This window comes from Cryptotermes secundus, unplaced genomic scaffold (assembly GCF_002891405.2).
Source record: "Cryptotermes secundus unplaced genomic scaffold, Csec_1.0 scaffold632, whole genome shotgun sequence".
Lineage (NCBI taxonomy): Eukaryota > Metazoa > Arthropoda > Insecta > Blattodea > Kalotermitidae > Cryptotermes > Cryptotermes secundus.
Genome location: NW_019738356.1, coordinates 1264463 through 1277731, shown reverse-complemented (window position 1 = coordinate 1277731; position 13269 = coordinate 1264463). Strand labels below are relative to the sequence as shown.

At 46.0% G+C, this 13269-nt stretch overlaps 1 protein-coding gene across 3 annotated transcripts in view; it reads left to right on the top strand.

Moving 5' to 3' along the window:
- LOC111870860 (brain tumor protein) overlaps positions 1-13269 on the top strand; it is a 340351-nt gene that overhangs the window by 237901 nt on the left and 89181 nt on the right. For all 3 annotated transcript variants that reach the window (XM_033754020.1, XM_023863452.2, XM_023863453.2), the window contains one exon: positions 6509-6561. The gene's annotated coding sequence lies outside the window, so the exon portion shown is untranslated. The remainder of the gene's footprint in view (positions 1-6508; positions 6562-13269) is intronic.

Below are 13269 nucleotides of genomic sequence, written 5' to 3'. Positions count from 1 at the left end.
TCCCAGCGTTCGAGCGAGCGAAGACAGATCACAACCTCACGGGCTTCCGTGGCCTCGTACAGGAATACCTTCTTACCTTTTTAGTGTTTCCAGACTAAGAAATATTATAGAGCTGTACTTAAGCATTTATTCAGAAACTCTCAAAAACGAAGGCAGAAGGCTGTACGGCGCTTCGTATTCTCCACACTGAAAGTATCCGTGGGGCACTTTTCTTAAAATCAAAAACCATACAGGGTAGTCATGACTATGGCCGATGCATACTTTTTGTTCATGCAGTTGAAAACAATGGTTCTCACTCGAGCCTGCTCTGTACAGCAAATCACCTGGTAGGGGAACAATCGATTATTGCTTTTGTATGTCGAAACTCCCGCCACCTAGTTGTAGCTCGTGATATAAAAATTTCAAATTTTCGACGAAACTGAAAAGTGCCTGCGAATCAAACCCCACTGTCCATTACAACAGAGTACGTTATATACTTTTTTTTTCATCGGCACTAAAGCCCCAGTGGGCTAAGGCCTACCTCCATGAACTTCTCCGTTTCACTTCGGTTTTTCTAGATCTTACACATTCGGTAGGACTCCTTGGGCGAGTGATCAGCTCGCAAGGCCTCTACCTGTACAGAAACACAAAATCGCGCACACACAAATTAAACATCCATTCCCCGAGTGGGATTCGAACCCACGATCCCGGTTTCCAAGCGAGCGAAGACAGTACATGGCTTAGACCGCTCGGCTACCGTGACCGGAATTATATACATTACGGACAACTAATACTTCTGCTGTTGACCCAATAAATCGCACAGGTCAGTAAATTTAATCTTCACACTTGCCAATATGTGCGGTTGCCACGCGATGTGGAAGTGTTGAGGCAGAGGGTTTGAAAGCCATCCGAACTTCTACTCACGATTTTTCGTCTAATTACACGCATAAACCGTAATGTAATTTTTCTTTATAGATTCTGCTAGTACACAGACCTCGAGTCCGGATGGGGCTAAGATTTTTCTCCACTCCACATCTTTCTGGGGCCCACCCAGCCTCCTAACCAATGGGGAACGGGGTTAAAGAGGCGGGGTCGTGAAGCTGTGACCACTCACCTTCAACTAGTGCCCAGGTCAAGAACATATGGATCTATGCATCCACTCCCCCATACGCCTTCATGGCGTAGTGCGTAATTAGTTAAGCACAGGAACAACTTTTTTATTTATCATAACGGGGCCCGTTTGTTCCTTCTCGCACCTATTATCGTAGAATTGTGGTCACCTTAATCTTCAGTACTGTGGGTTTTGTGGTCTAGTGGTCAGTTCTTGGCTACAGATCCAGAGGTCCGGGTTCGATTCCCGGCGCTACCACGTTTTTTGAGAAGTAGTGCGTCTGGAACGGATCCACTCAGCCTTGTGAGGATAATTGACGAACTATTTCAAGGAAATAGCGGCTCCGGTCTAAAAATCCGAGATTAACGGCCCTGGGGATCCGTTGCGCTGACGACGCGCCACGCGACACCCTCTATCCGCTAAAGTTGGCATTAATTTCAACAGGCGGCGGTCGCTCGGTCGGTATAGTTCGCTTGCAGACTAAAAGCAGCGGAGTTTAGTTTCTTTAGTATTGTGGGTTTGATTTTTTAACAGTTATTTCTGAAACCACTTGTTACTTTCGTCATGTCTTGTCAGTCTGTTCGCATCGTAACAGGACTCGTCTGCTTTATTTTAGATCACATTACTTAAGGGTTTGCTACTGGAAGACCCGTTGGAACTGATAAGCGCCTGCTCAGTGTTCTTGTAGAGATAACTCTGTGAACTTGTATTAGGGAGGTGCTGGGTTCGAATATTTGCCCGGACACCGGCTGTCATGACAGGTTTATCGTTCTTTACCTCAGTCCCACCAAGATAATACCGGGTTAGTAACTTCGATTAGGCTACGACCACTTCCATCCATATTCTTTCCAGTCACCCTGTCGTCCGCCGCAGTGTAGTCTCGGTACTGAAGGCGTCGTTAAATAATCCACGACCGTTTGTGGGGCAGCTTGCCGAAGCGTTGTTTAAATGGAGCTGTTTCCACACAGCTGATCATTGGTGAGCCAAGACGCTTAGCAACGTCCGTACAGAAGGAGCGAGACATGTATATTTAGTATCTTTTGACAGATTTTCCACTGCGTTAGTTCCTAGTGTAAGAGTTTGTGCTTCATTTGATATGTTGCACATTCGGTAGGACTCTTGTGGCCATACCAAGTTCTCTGCCTCTGCACAAAGACAACACGGAAATATATTCGGCCTTCTTAAAAGGCTCGTTGAGTATAATACAGATTACACGTTTTTAGATGTTTTACAAAGGAGAGTGAGTAAGTAGGTCAGAAAGAGATATAAAATTTAAAACATGTGATATTCCAACCTGGACCGCCTCTGTGGTATAGCGGTCAGAGTTCCTTGCTACAGATCCAGAGGTCCCGGGTTCGACTCCCGGCTCTACAAGATTTTCTGAGGAGTAGTGGGTCTGGAACGGGGTCCACGCAGCCTCGTGAGGATAATTGAGGAGCTATTTCAAGGCAATAGCGGCTCCGGTTTAGAAAACCGAAATTAACGGCCGTGGGGTTCCGTTGCGCTGACCACATGACGCACTCTATCCTCTAAAGTTGGCACTAACTTCGCCGGGAAACGGCGCTCGGTCGGTATAGTTCGCTTGCGGACTAAAACCACAGAGTTTGTTTTGTTTGATATTTTAACCTGGGAAAAAAGTAACATTAATACACTTGTTCCATCACGTCAGTGCGTCCAAATCCGCAGCATAAAAGTCTTTTGACTGTTGTCTCAGCCACTTCCGCGCCTGGTCGGCCATCATCTTCGGCTTTGGAACGTCGTTGAGACAATTACTCTAACCAGGTGTGAACCGTTTTATGCTACAAACATTTCTTTATGACTGCCCCTTGCATGTAGTCGTTTCCATCGCAAAAGAACGCACAACAAAACACCGCTGTTGGGTAATGAACTCTTAAAGCATGGCCGCCATTTTGACTACTGAAAGCAGTCTTTGAAGTTGCGCATGCGTGGCCGCTACCTAGACTCATGAAGCTGGACTGTGCTGTTACCTACTGATATTAATAGAAAACTTAGTACGTACATTGCAGGTGTTTTACTTCATTTTGTGGCCTGTTTACTGACTCTTCCTCGTATCTTACATTTAAATTACTCGTTGCCTCTTCTGGCCTTGTAGGAAACTTGACTCTCTGTAGAAAAGACGCCTAGTCTTCTCTATTAGCCGTCGCTCGCCGACATGTCGTAACTTTCTGCTCTCGTAAATTTATATTGACGTCTTCCAGGTATATCAGCCCATTTAAAGGTAGGATGCGAAATGTCTGTATTTCGATGCGTTGATTATTGAGAGGCCGAAAAGCTTGGAAGAAGTTTTTACGTGTAATGACTGGCAGAAATCCCCGATGACAGTGGCCGCGCTGTCTGAGGCATGAACTGTCTTCGCACGCNTGTGAGATGTTGAGGTCCCACATTTTCTACACAATCTGCTCATAGATGTCAGTGAGGTCAGATTTTCGCGCCGGTCACCCTTTACCCCCCAGGAATATTCCTGGTACTCATTTCTGTTAGAGGTTGAGTCGACCCTAGGGCCATAGTGCGGCTGAAAGGATTAGGTAAATTGAAAAAACAACCTCATCGGGAATCGATCCCGTGACCTTCCGGCTTGTAGCATGGTTCTTAAACCAGCTACGCTACCGCGGGCATCCACATTAAGTTCTTATAAGATTTCTGCTTTAGTCATGAATTTTCTTCCAATTAGTAACAAAATATTATTATAATAATATATAATATAATAATATAATATAATAATAACAAAATATTATTAACATAATCATCTTCACGGCCTTCTGGTCGCTTCCAAACCGTGGATCTTAGTAGGACTGCTTGGACACGTGATTTAGCCTTATCGCAAGGCCGATACCGACACGAGACAACAGAAACACGGACAGACATCCATGGATTCGAACCCACGATCCCATTGTTTGAGCGGGCGTATATATTTCTTGCCTTTGACCGTGCGGCCACTGACCTGCGGCTTCAGAGCAAAACGTAAATATTTTGTTAGTTGCCTTATCACGCCGCGGAGGGCTGGGTCCAAGTTTTCTCTGGCCACTTCGGTTTGTCTCTTGTCAGTTATTCCTACCATATCTCCGTACTCATGACGAGGAACTGATAACAGTAAGCCTATTTGAGGCCACAGTCTAACCGCCCCACCATCCCCTCCACGTGTTCCTTCACTCCGCCGTGGCGTGACACTCGTATACTCCACAGCTTTGTCTTTCTGGAAAATTGTGTATATAGAGTGCGTCGTTTATCTGGGATCGGAGCGCCGCAGAACCGAGGGATTTACCGCATGGCGGAGGATGTGTTGCCGAGACAGCGGTGAGCCGGGTAGCGATAAACGCACGTAACAGTTTCAGTCTTGGGGGGAAGTTAGGCACGCAGTAGCTGATAGGGAAATCTGCCTATGAAAGTGACGGTGATCTTGCGAGCTGCCCGTTAAGAATGTAGGCCTGCTTGGTGTTGAGGGAACTCCGAATCCAGACAGAATCGTCAAGGAAGTGGAAGTTGCTTTAAGACTCATACCTTTTGTCATCCCGTTAAACACTTCGTTACTGTTCTTACCGCCAGCATTTTTACGTTAAGAAATCCGGACAGGTCGGTATAGTGGAAATGCTCAAGACTTGAATTTGAAAGATGTTGAGTTCGAATCTCGTTCGAGACATGTTTTGTTATTTTTACTCAGTTCCAAGTAAAGACCACCTCAGTGGTATAGTGGTCAGAGTCCCTGGCTACAGATCCAGAGGTCCCGGGTTGGATTTCCGGCGCTACCAGATTTTCTGAGAAGTTGTGGGTCTAAAACGGGGTCCACTCAGCCTCGTGAGGATAATTGAGGAGCTGCTTGAATGGAAAAGTAACGACTCCGGTCTAGAAAACCGAAATTAACGGCCGAGGGGATTCGTTGCACTGACCACGCGACATCCATTATCCGCCAAAATTGGCACTAACTTCGCTGAAAAGCGGCGGTCGCTCGGTCGGTATTATTCGCTTGCGGACTAAAGCCACGGATTTTGGTTTTTTGTTTAGTCCCAAGTAAATCCCATAGTGTGACCGTAATTAGGCAACGACCGCTTCGTTCTAAATATTTTCCAGTGCATCCATCTACCATTTTCTGCGATATTGAGAACGTAATGAAAACATTCAGAAAGCGTACACTTTGCCCGCGGAGTGTTTGTTGTAAGATTCGCAGAACAGCAGCAATTATGCCCCGAAGTAGCGTTGGTCGGGCTTTTTCATGGACACGCAGAATAATACGGGCTGAGTTTTTAAGAATAATTTCATCGGTGTTGTGCTTCACGAGATTTAGAAGGCTTTTTCCCTCCACGCTGATGTAATGTTTCAGTTAGGGGCGTCATAATGTCTGGGTTTCTAGTGGAACGCCAATGTATTGCACGTAATATGTGTGACTGCAGGCGGCGTTTGGATTGGTGACTCGATTTGTTGACCACTTACACACTCGTAATTACAAGTAATTGCAGCGCGTTCCGAATCTTCACACTTGACAAATCCCACAGCACCCTTTAAGCCCTTTCCACCCTGCAGTGTCTTTGCCAGCCGTTCCCTGGCAGCGGCTTCTTATGAGATCTTTCAGCATCACTCGCTCAGGTCCTCCCTTCGCGAACTGCCGTACAGAATTCACACGAAATCTTGTAACATTTCGGCACGGACCACATAGAAAACAGCTTTTCGATTGTTGTACCGTTGTTGCGTTCGTATCTGTTGCTGCAGAAACGTGTTAACCGAGCCGTTCCCAAAAACTGCCCTTGTATATCCGCCCATGTAGCGGCCGCTGCATAGTAACGGCTTTACACGCTACGGTATGTTGCCTGTACCTATTGTAAGACAAATAGCCACATTTTTACATGCTATTACAGCGATGTGTCGGACTGCGTATGGATCCGCAGAGTTAGTTTACCCGAATTGCAGTCGTAAGTGCGACATCTGCGTGTAGTGACGTTGGTGTTTGCCAAAATATGGGGTTCCTGGTTCTTGTTACTCTCAGAATTGAAGGATCAGGTCCCTCAGATAACGCTAGTACCTGTGCACCAAGTTGACGGCGTCACAGCCCAGAATAATCATTAGTTACAGCTGTGAGAACCTCACATGTCACGATTTGTTCTGTTTTTCTTGTATTGTAAGAATTAGTATGTACAGTCCGTGCTTTTTAGACCTGTTCTCCAGAATGCGCGCTAGAGTAAATACAGTGGAGTGGAACAGTGGATGTAGCTGCTTTGTGGAAGGAAGTGTGACGCACTGTAAGTAACGCCATGTATGTTACAGCTCATACACATCCAACAGCCCTGATCTGAGCTACAGAACTCCACCGAATTCAGTGCGCATTCTCTTAGAACGGCCAGGTCTAAATAGTTGGACTATACTCTGTGTGCGTGTTCTCACTGTAACACTTGGCGTTTCTAATTTTAGGATGGCACTGCGGAACACGCATTCGAAGTGGTTGTGCTGGAAACGAAAGAAAGGTATAGTATACGTACTCTTTAATTTGAATTCGTTTTCTTTTTTCTTGTATGTGAGAATCGATGGGTTTTGAAATGTGACTTTGTTAAATATTTTAACTGAACTGTCTATTCTCTGTCTACTTCCTTTGTCTTGTAATTGAGGTTCTCACAGCGCAGAATGTGAGGAATACCATCTTTGATAGTGCAGCGCCTGTTCAACGTTTCGGAGGAACCTGCTGCTTCAATCTTTGGGGTTTGGGGTCGAGAGTGAGCCAAATAGGAATGCAGTAATCAGCCCTTCCGGCGTATGTAAAGAGACGGGAAGGCTCTTCACGCAGTTAGAGCTGCTGCTTGTTTCAACTTTGTGATACAGTAAGGTAAAGCTGTTCCTGTAACAGGCCGTCGAGGCTCCCACATTTGTAGAAAATCGGCTCACAGGTGGCGGTGAGGACAGACTTGCGCGCCCAGGAAATTTTCTGGTACTCATTTTAATTAAAGGCTGAGTTGATGCCATGGCCATAGTGCGGCTGGAAGGATTAGAGTGATTGAAAAAACCCAGTGGCATCGGTAATCGAACCCGCGACCTTCTGGCTTGTAGCTACCGCGTTACCCCTTTGTAACAATATTGTACCCAAAAGTGCCGGAGCTGTAGGAAATGCGGCATATGTCGAGATGTTTCCTGTCTGGTGGACAGAGGTACTTCGGGGAGGAGCCCGTGTTCGATGTAGAAGTCGGGTCTCAAGATGGTATATGTAGATGTCTGCTGCGAAGTTGGAGGCAGAGTAACTATCCGAAACGTTTGTAATTTTCTGCCAGAAAAAGGGTATTTATGCTTCGGATGAACCTGTTTCCTCCATCTTTGATGTAGAAGTCAGTCCTTAAAGTTGAAGTAACACGATCCTCGGTCATGCCATAGCTCAAGCGGTTAGTCGCTGGCTTCCTACCGCGGCGGCCCGGGTTCAATCCCGGGTGTGGTCATGTGGGACTTGTGGTGGACAGTGTGGCGCTGGGGCAGGTTTTCTCTGAGTACTTCGGTTTCCCCTGCCACCATTCCACCAGTTGCTCCACAATCACCCTTACCTATCATCTGGGGCTGGTACAATGCGCCAGAAGTGGCCGCAGTACAAGGGACAATAAGAACATGATCCTCCGAAGCGTTAGTCCTTCTACAAGACTGGACGGGTTCACACTCGAAGAAGACAGTAGTAACCTTCATATTCACCGTCATGAGAACCTCACATCCCATTGTTAATTTAATCGTGGCGCTTTCTTGACACTGCCGACTGATGCAGTGAAACACTTCCCGCCACAACGTTTGGGTAGGAGCAGCGGTGGCTGAGTCGGTATAGCGTCTAGCTTATTAAGACTGGACTGCCGTGTAATCCGGGTTTGGAAATTCTCCATAGCGTCTTGCCCGGCCCTGGGCCCAAGTGGGTACCAGGAGTGGAGTCTCAGATGCGTGCCGATGCTAAGAATGCTTGGAGATGTACCTCCCCTCCTCCAAAACGTTTTCATGTCGCTGGTGCTAATTAATTTAGCAGAGGGATAACTTTCCCCTGTTTCCGTTAGTTATTCCATGTCTGTGGCTTTGGAATTTTGCAAAAAATACTGTTATGTATCAACTAGAAGCCTCTTTGCTCGTTCATTGACCTATTGTTACGTCCAATAATGGTTGGTTTGCCGTATGGTGTTTGGCTGTAGACCAGGGTGGTACACGGTGGTCAGTATTGTGATAATCTCTTTGTTCCCTTCCACTAAAACTCGATGGCCGCTCGCTGTTACGGCACGCCCCTAATGTAAGAGACCAAGTTTAATACAAAAAAAAGCGAACTATACCGACCGAGCGACCGCCGCTTGTCAGCGAAGATTAGTACCAACCTTAGGGGATAGAGGGTGTCACGTGGTCAGCTCAACGAATCCTCACGGCCGTTAATTTCGATTTTCTAGGCTGGAGCCTCTGTTTCCTTGAAATAACTCCTCAGTTATCATCACGAGGCTGACTGGACAACGTTCCAGACCCAATACTTCTCCCAAAGAAATCTGGTAGCGCCAGGAATCGAACCCCGACCTCTGGATCTATAGCCAGGAACGCTGACCACTAGACCACAGAGGCGGTTTCAAGTTTCATATTCGAAATTTTATTTTACTAATTTATTCCGGTATGGTTTATACAGCAGTCGATATAGCGACGCTACAGGCGTGACGGCCTGGGTATGGAGAGATCGGTTATGTTCTCCACATCGTCCAGACCGGTTCTGGGGCCCACACAGCCTCCAGTCCAGGGGATACGGAGGGATATTTCCCCGGGGGTAAAGCGGCCGAGGTGTGGGCCACTCGCCTAAAGCTAGTGTACAGGTCAAGAAAACGTGGATCAATACATTCACTCCCCCCGTACGCCTTCATGGCATAGTCCTCAGTAGTTAAGCACATGAACAACCTTATGGTTTAACAACGCTTTCAATAGCCTAGAATGCGGTTGGTTTTGTATTTACTTGTACCTGTACTGTCTTCTTAAATACCAGTTCATATGTTCTGATTATCCAGGGACATCAATTTCCTATCCACCTCGAATAATGTAAAAGAGTTTTTTTCTTTCACTGGCTCTACAGCCCCCTTGGGCCCTGGCCTCTGAATTTCAGTTACATGATAATTTTACAGACGGTAGGACTCCTTGGACGAGTGATCAGCTCGGCGCAAGGTCTGTACTTAAACGCGGGACAAGACAAAAACGGAATAAACACACCAAACATCCTTGCCTTGTGTGGGATTCGAACCAGTGATCCCGGCTTCCGAGCGAGCGAAGACATTTCATGCCTTAGACCGCTCGGCTACCGTGACCGGAAATGTAGAATCTACTGTAATTTAATTTTCGACATATTTCCTTCCATCCTTCTTCAGTGTCGGTTTAAAAAATCCGGTGGGGGGTGTTTTCCACTCAGGCTTCGACGCGGCATCTGCTCCTAGATATGTACGGAGTAGCAGTAGTAGTACCGGGCTCCCAGAGAGGCTGTTTTCCTTGCCATCAGTCTACTTCCGCCAGTAAACTGATTCGAATGGATGGATCCACTGCAATTGAGATTACATAAAGCGTGTAGACATTGCCCGTGAACAAGACCTAATTAATTTAATGAATAAGATTGGATGGTACAGTCTGTAATGTTGCCCAGACACCGTCCCTTTTCTCTGAATTAATGCTTATTTCCTCTGACGAACACGTGATCATAGAATTTCTTGTTCCATTGTTTGATGAAGTCTCAGACACATTGGTAGCAGCACGGTAATTAGAGTGGGGTTGGGTACAACCGGAAATTGTTAAAATGTGTGTTACGTGGTTCGCAGAGTAGAGACTGAAGAGTATTATCTTACTAGCTGCAACTCTACATAGTCCGGTCTGATTGCCGCCAGCTCTTAACCCGGCTTATTCTACCCTGAAGATGGAAACAGCTCTTTCCTTCGAAACGGCGAATTTCTGCCAAACCACATTGTGTGTTACATCCCAGTAGATAGTACTCATATTAAAATATGGTTACGTCCCTGTGCTTAAGTAATTAAGCACTAACCCATGAAGACGCATGGGGGGAGTGGATGTATAGATCCACATTTTCTTGACCTTGGCACTAACTGGAGGTGATTGGTCAGTTTCATGACCCTGCCGCTTTACCCGCAGGGAAATAGCCCCCTCTGCCTATTGGATAGGAGGCTGGGTGGGCCCCAGAACCGGTCTTGACGACGTTGAGAAAATTCTTAACCGTACCGGGCCTCGAACTCCGAACCCTCGGCTGTCTAGCCCGTAGGCAGTCGCTATCCCGTCTCCAAAATATGAGTTCGTTGAAAATACCTAACTGCATGACTTGTACAGTTATGGAAATGCAACTGTATTTCTACTGATGTATTGAAATTCATTGAAAGACCGTACGCACGAGGCTGTCCAGAGAAAAAGGTTGACACTTCTACCTACTCCAGAGTAATTTTCCTGGTTGGTGCCATCTTCTGCTCAGATAACATACATTTCAGAAGAACAAAGCCGTTATAGTGTACTGGCGCAGTGGCCCTCCGCCTGGTTCACGGCATACTTGGGGTATTCATTTTGTTCGTACTTGACACTGCATTTGGAAGACAGAACTACAGTGTTTAATAAGTACACCAGTTTTTAACAGCATAATTGCTTGTATAAAAATATAAAATTGTTGTCAAGCAGAGAAATATGGTTTTGTTGCAAGTATCAATGTACAGAGTTCTTGCAAGTGTGCGTGTTATTTCATGTATAATTATCTTTCAGAGCTCTCGGCACACCGGTTGGGAGCCACAGTAGTATTGTATCTATCTGTTTATCTATAACACGCACAAATAGTCGATGATAAGTCGTTTACTTTATATATACACCTAATATGCTACATTTATATCCACATGGAAGTGTCTTCAGGTCTCACCGAGTAGACGCGATACATGGAAACAAAGATACCTTGTTTATAGCCTGCAGCATAACGATGTTTGACAGTTCATTGCTGTGGTATCACGAAATTACGTGTTTTCTGATCTTTATCTATATTTACGTAGCCTATTTTACTTATTTTGGAAAACAATAAAAGGGGCGTTAAGATGTAACCTGCTGTGTCTGTCCGTCCGCCCATGTTCCCGTGATTTGTTTTCTTTTTCTCTCCGTTACGTGTCATGTCAAAAGGAAAGTAGGCGATTAGTTCTTCCCAGAACTTCTTGTTTTGTGTGTGTAAATAGGGTTGTAAGGAGACTTAGCGTGTCCTTGCGTAAGGGGATGTTGCAATCAGGTTTAGTTAGGTAAAGTTTATTCCCATCTGCTTCCTCTGAAATGGTCATACTGTTTTAGTTTGAAATATGGTTAGTTGGTTCTCCAGATGTTGTTTCGTAATCCATCAGATAATGGGGCATGACAGGTGCCAGCCAGGAACGCACATGAACTGCAGGAAACATGGGAGCGTGTGGCAGGGTGTCAGGTTGTCGTGGCGCGGCGTTGAAGGCGGTTGGATTGGTCGCCACCACTAAGCACGGCTTGTTACTGCGTGCTTAAAATACTCCATACTCCACCCACGCGACTGGCGTTTCGTATGCTGTTCAGGCAGAACTAAAAAAAAATTTGGATTCGTGACGCTATCCTGGCAGTGTGAGTCCCTATCCTGTTCACAGATGTATCCTGCGATTCTTCTGACGTCATCGGCAAAACAGCGCTTTTTGAGGCATAGCCTTCCTTAGAAGGATCTCCCAAATTGCATCCGGCATTCACTTCGTTGCATTTCACAGCAGTAATATTTTTACAGAGCAGAATTGTCAGCCCTTTGTCCAACCCCCAACCTAGAGGACAACGTGCCTGTATTTATATCCCCCCAGGAACGGTGGCCCAGTTATACCCCCAGTCACTGAGTTCCCTTTTAGTCGCCTCCTACGACTTGCAGGGCAACGGTGGAGGTATTCGAACCCCGCCTCCTCGTGGGAAGATTCCTGTGACATTGTTGAAATAGAACCGGAGTTGGGATAGAGATCAGGTTGGCTCAGCCGGTAACACTTCTGACTTTTATTTTGGAGTACTTGGTTCTAATCTCTGCCAAGTCACCAACTCTGAGGTATTTACTGGTTTTTCATCAGAGCTATGAGGCACATTATGGGATAGAGCTTTAGTTGCCCCGCCACGAGCGCTCCATTCCACATGCTTTCCTATTCATTATTTGGTGTTCATCGTATCGTTCAATATACTAACAGCGTCGTTAATAATGAGGATCTTCATAACTTGTACGCTTCTCCGAGCATAATTAGAATGATCAAGTCGAGGAGGATGAAGTGGGCAGGGCATGTAGCAGGAATGGGGGAGAGGAGAAATGTATAGGATACTGGTGGGAAATTCAGAAGGAAGGAGACCACTGGGAAGACCAAGGCGTAAATGGGTGGACAGTATTAAAAAGGACCTTAGAAAGGATGGGGTGGTATGGACTGGATTGATCTGGCTCAGGATAGGGACCACTGGAGGGTGAACACGGTAATGAACCTTCAGGTGCCATAAAATGCTGGGAAGTTCTTGAGTAGCTGCACAACTGGCGGCTTCTCAAGAAGGGCTCAGCTTTATGAGTGAGTGAGTGAACAGCGTCGTTAAATAAACCATAAATAATGCCACGTAGTATGTGTGACTTTAGACGGGGTTTGGATTGGTGACTCAATTTAATGGCAATTTGTACACCCCACTCGCAGCTCCAAGTAATTAGCGCCTCGACGTCTCACAACCCTGTGGGCCTCCACGGCCACTTCCAGGGATAGCTTTGCCAGAATGGATTCTCTTTGAGTCTCGAAATAAACGGCAGTAAATAGGCACTGACCTTAGTATTGTTGTGTTGTGACGCGTATAATTAAGAAATGGCGATTATTTTCTTGAACAGCATTAACCGGTAGGACTCTAATGGAGATACAATGTGTTCAGTAGTAGGAACTGAATTTTATGTTACTTACACAAATATTTGCTTTATGCGATTAAATCAGTTACGGTTTATTCCTAAAACAGACCACGGTGGGTATATGCTTGTGTATTTTCTCCCGCAGTTCCTGCAGTTTCTCATTCGTCGCCGAGTACGTTTTGCAGATGATAAGGCGCCTAAATCTGTTAGACGGGGTTAGACCGCTCTCCAGGAAGTTCTCTCCTAGTAGGTACAACATTCAGGAGGCCTTTTAAAGGTTCTGCAGGCGAGAAAATGTCATGTCATGTCATGTCAC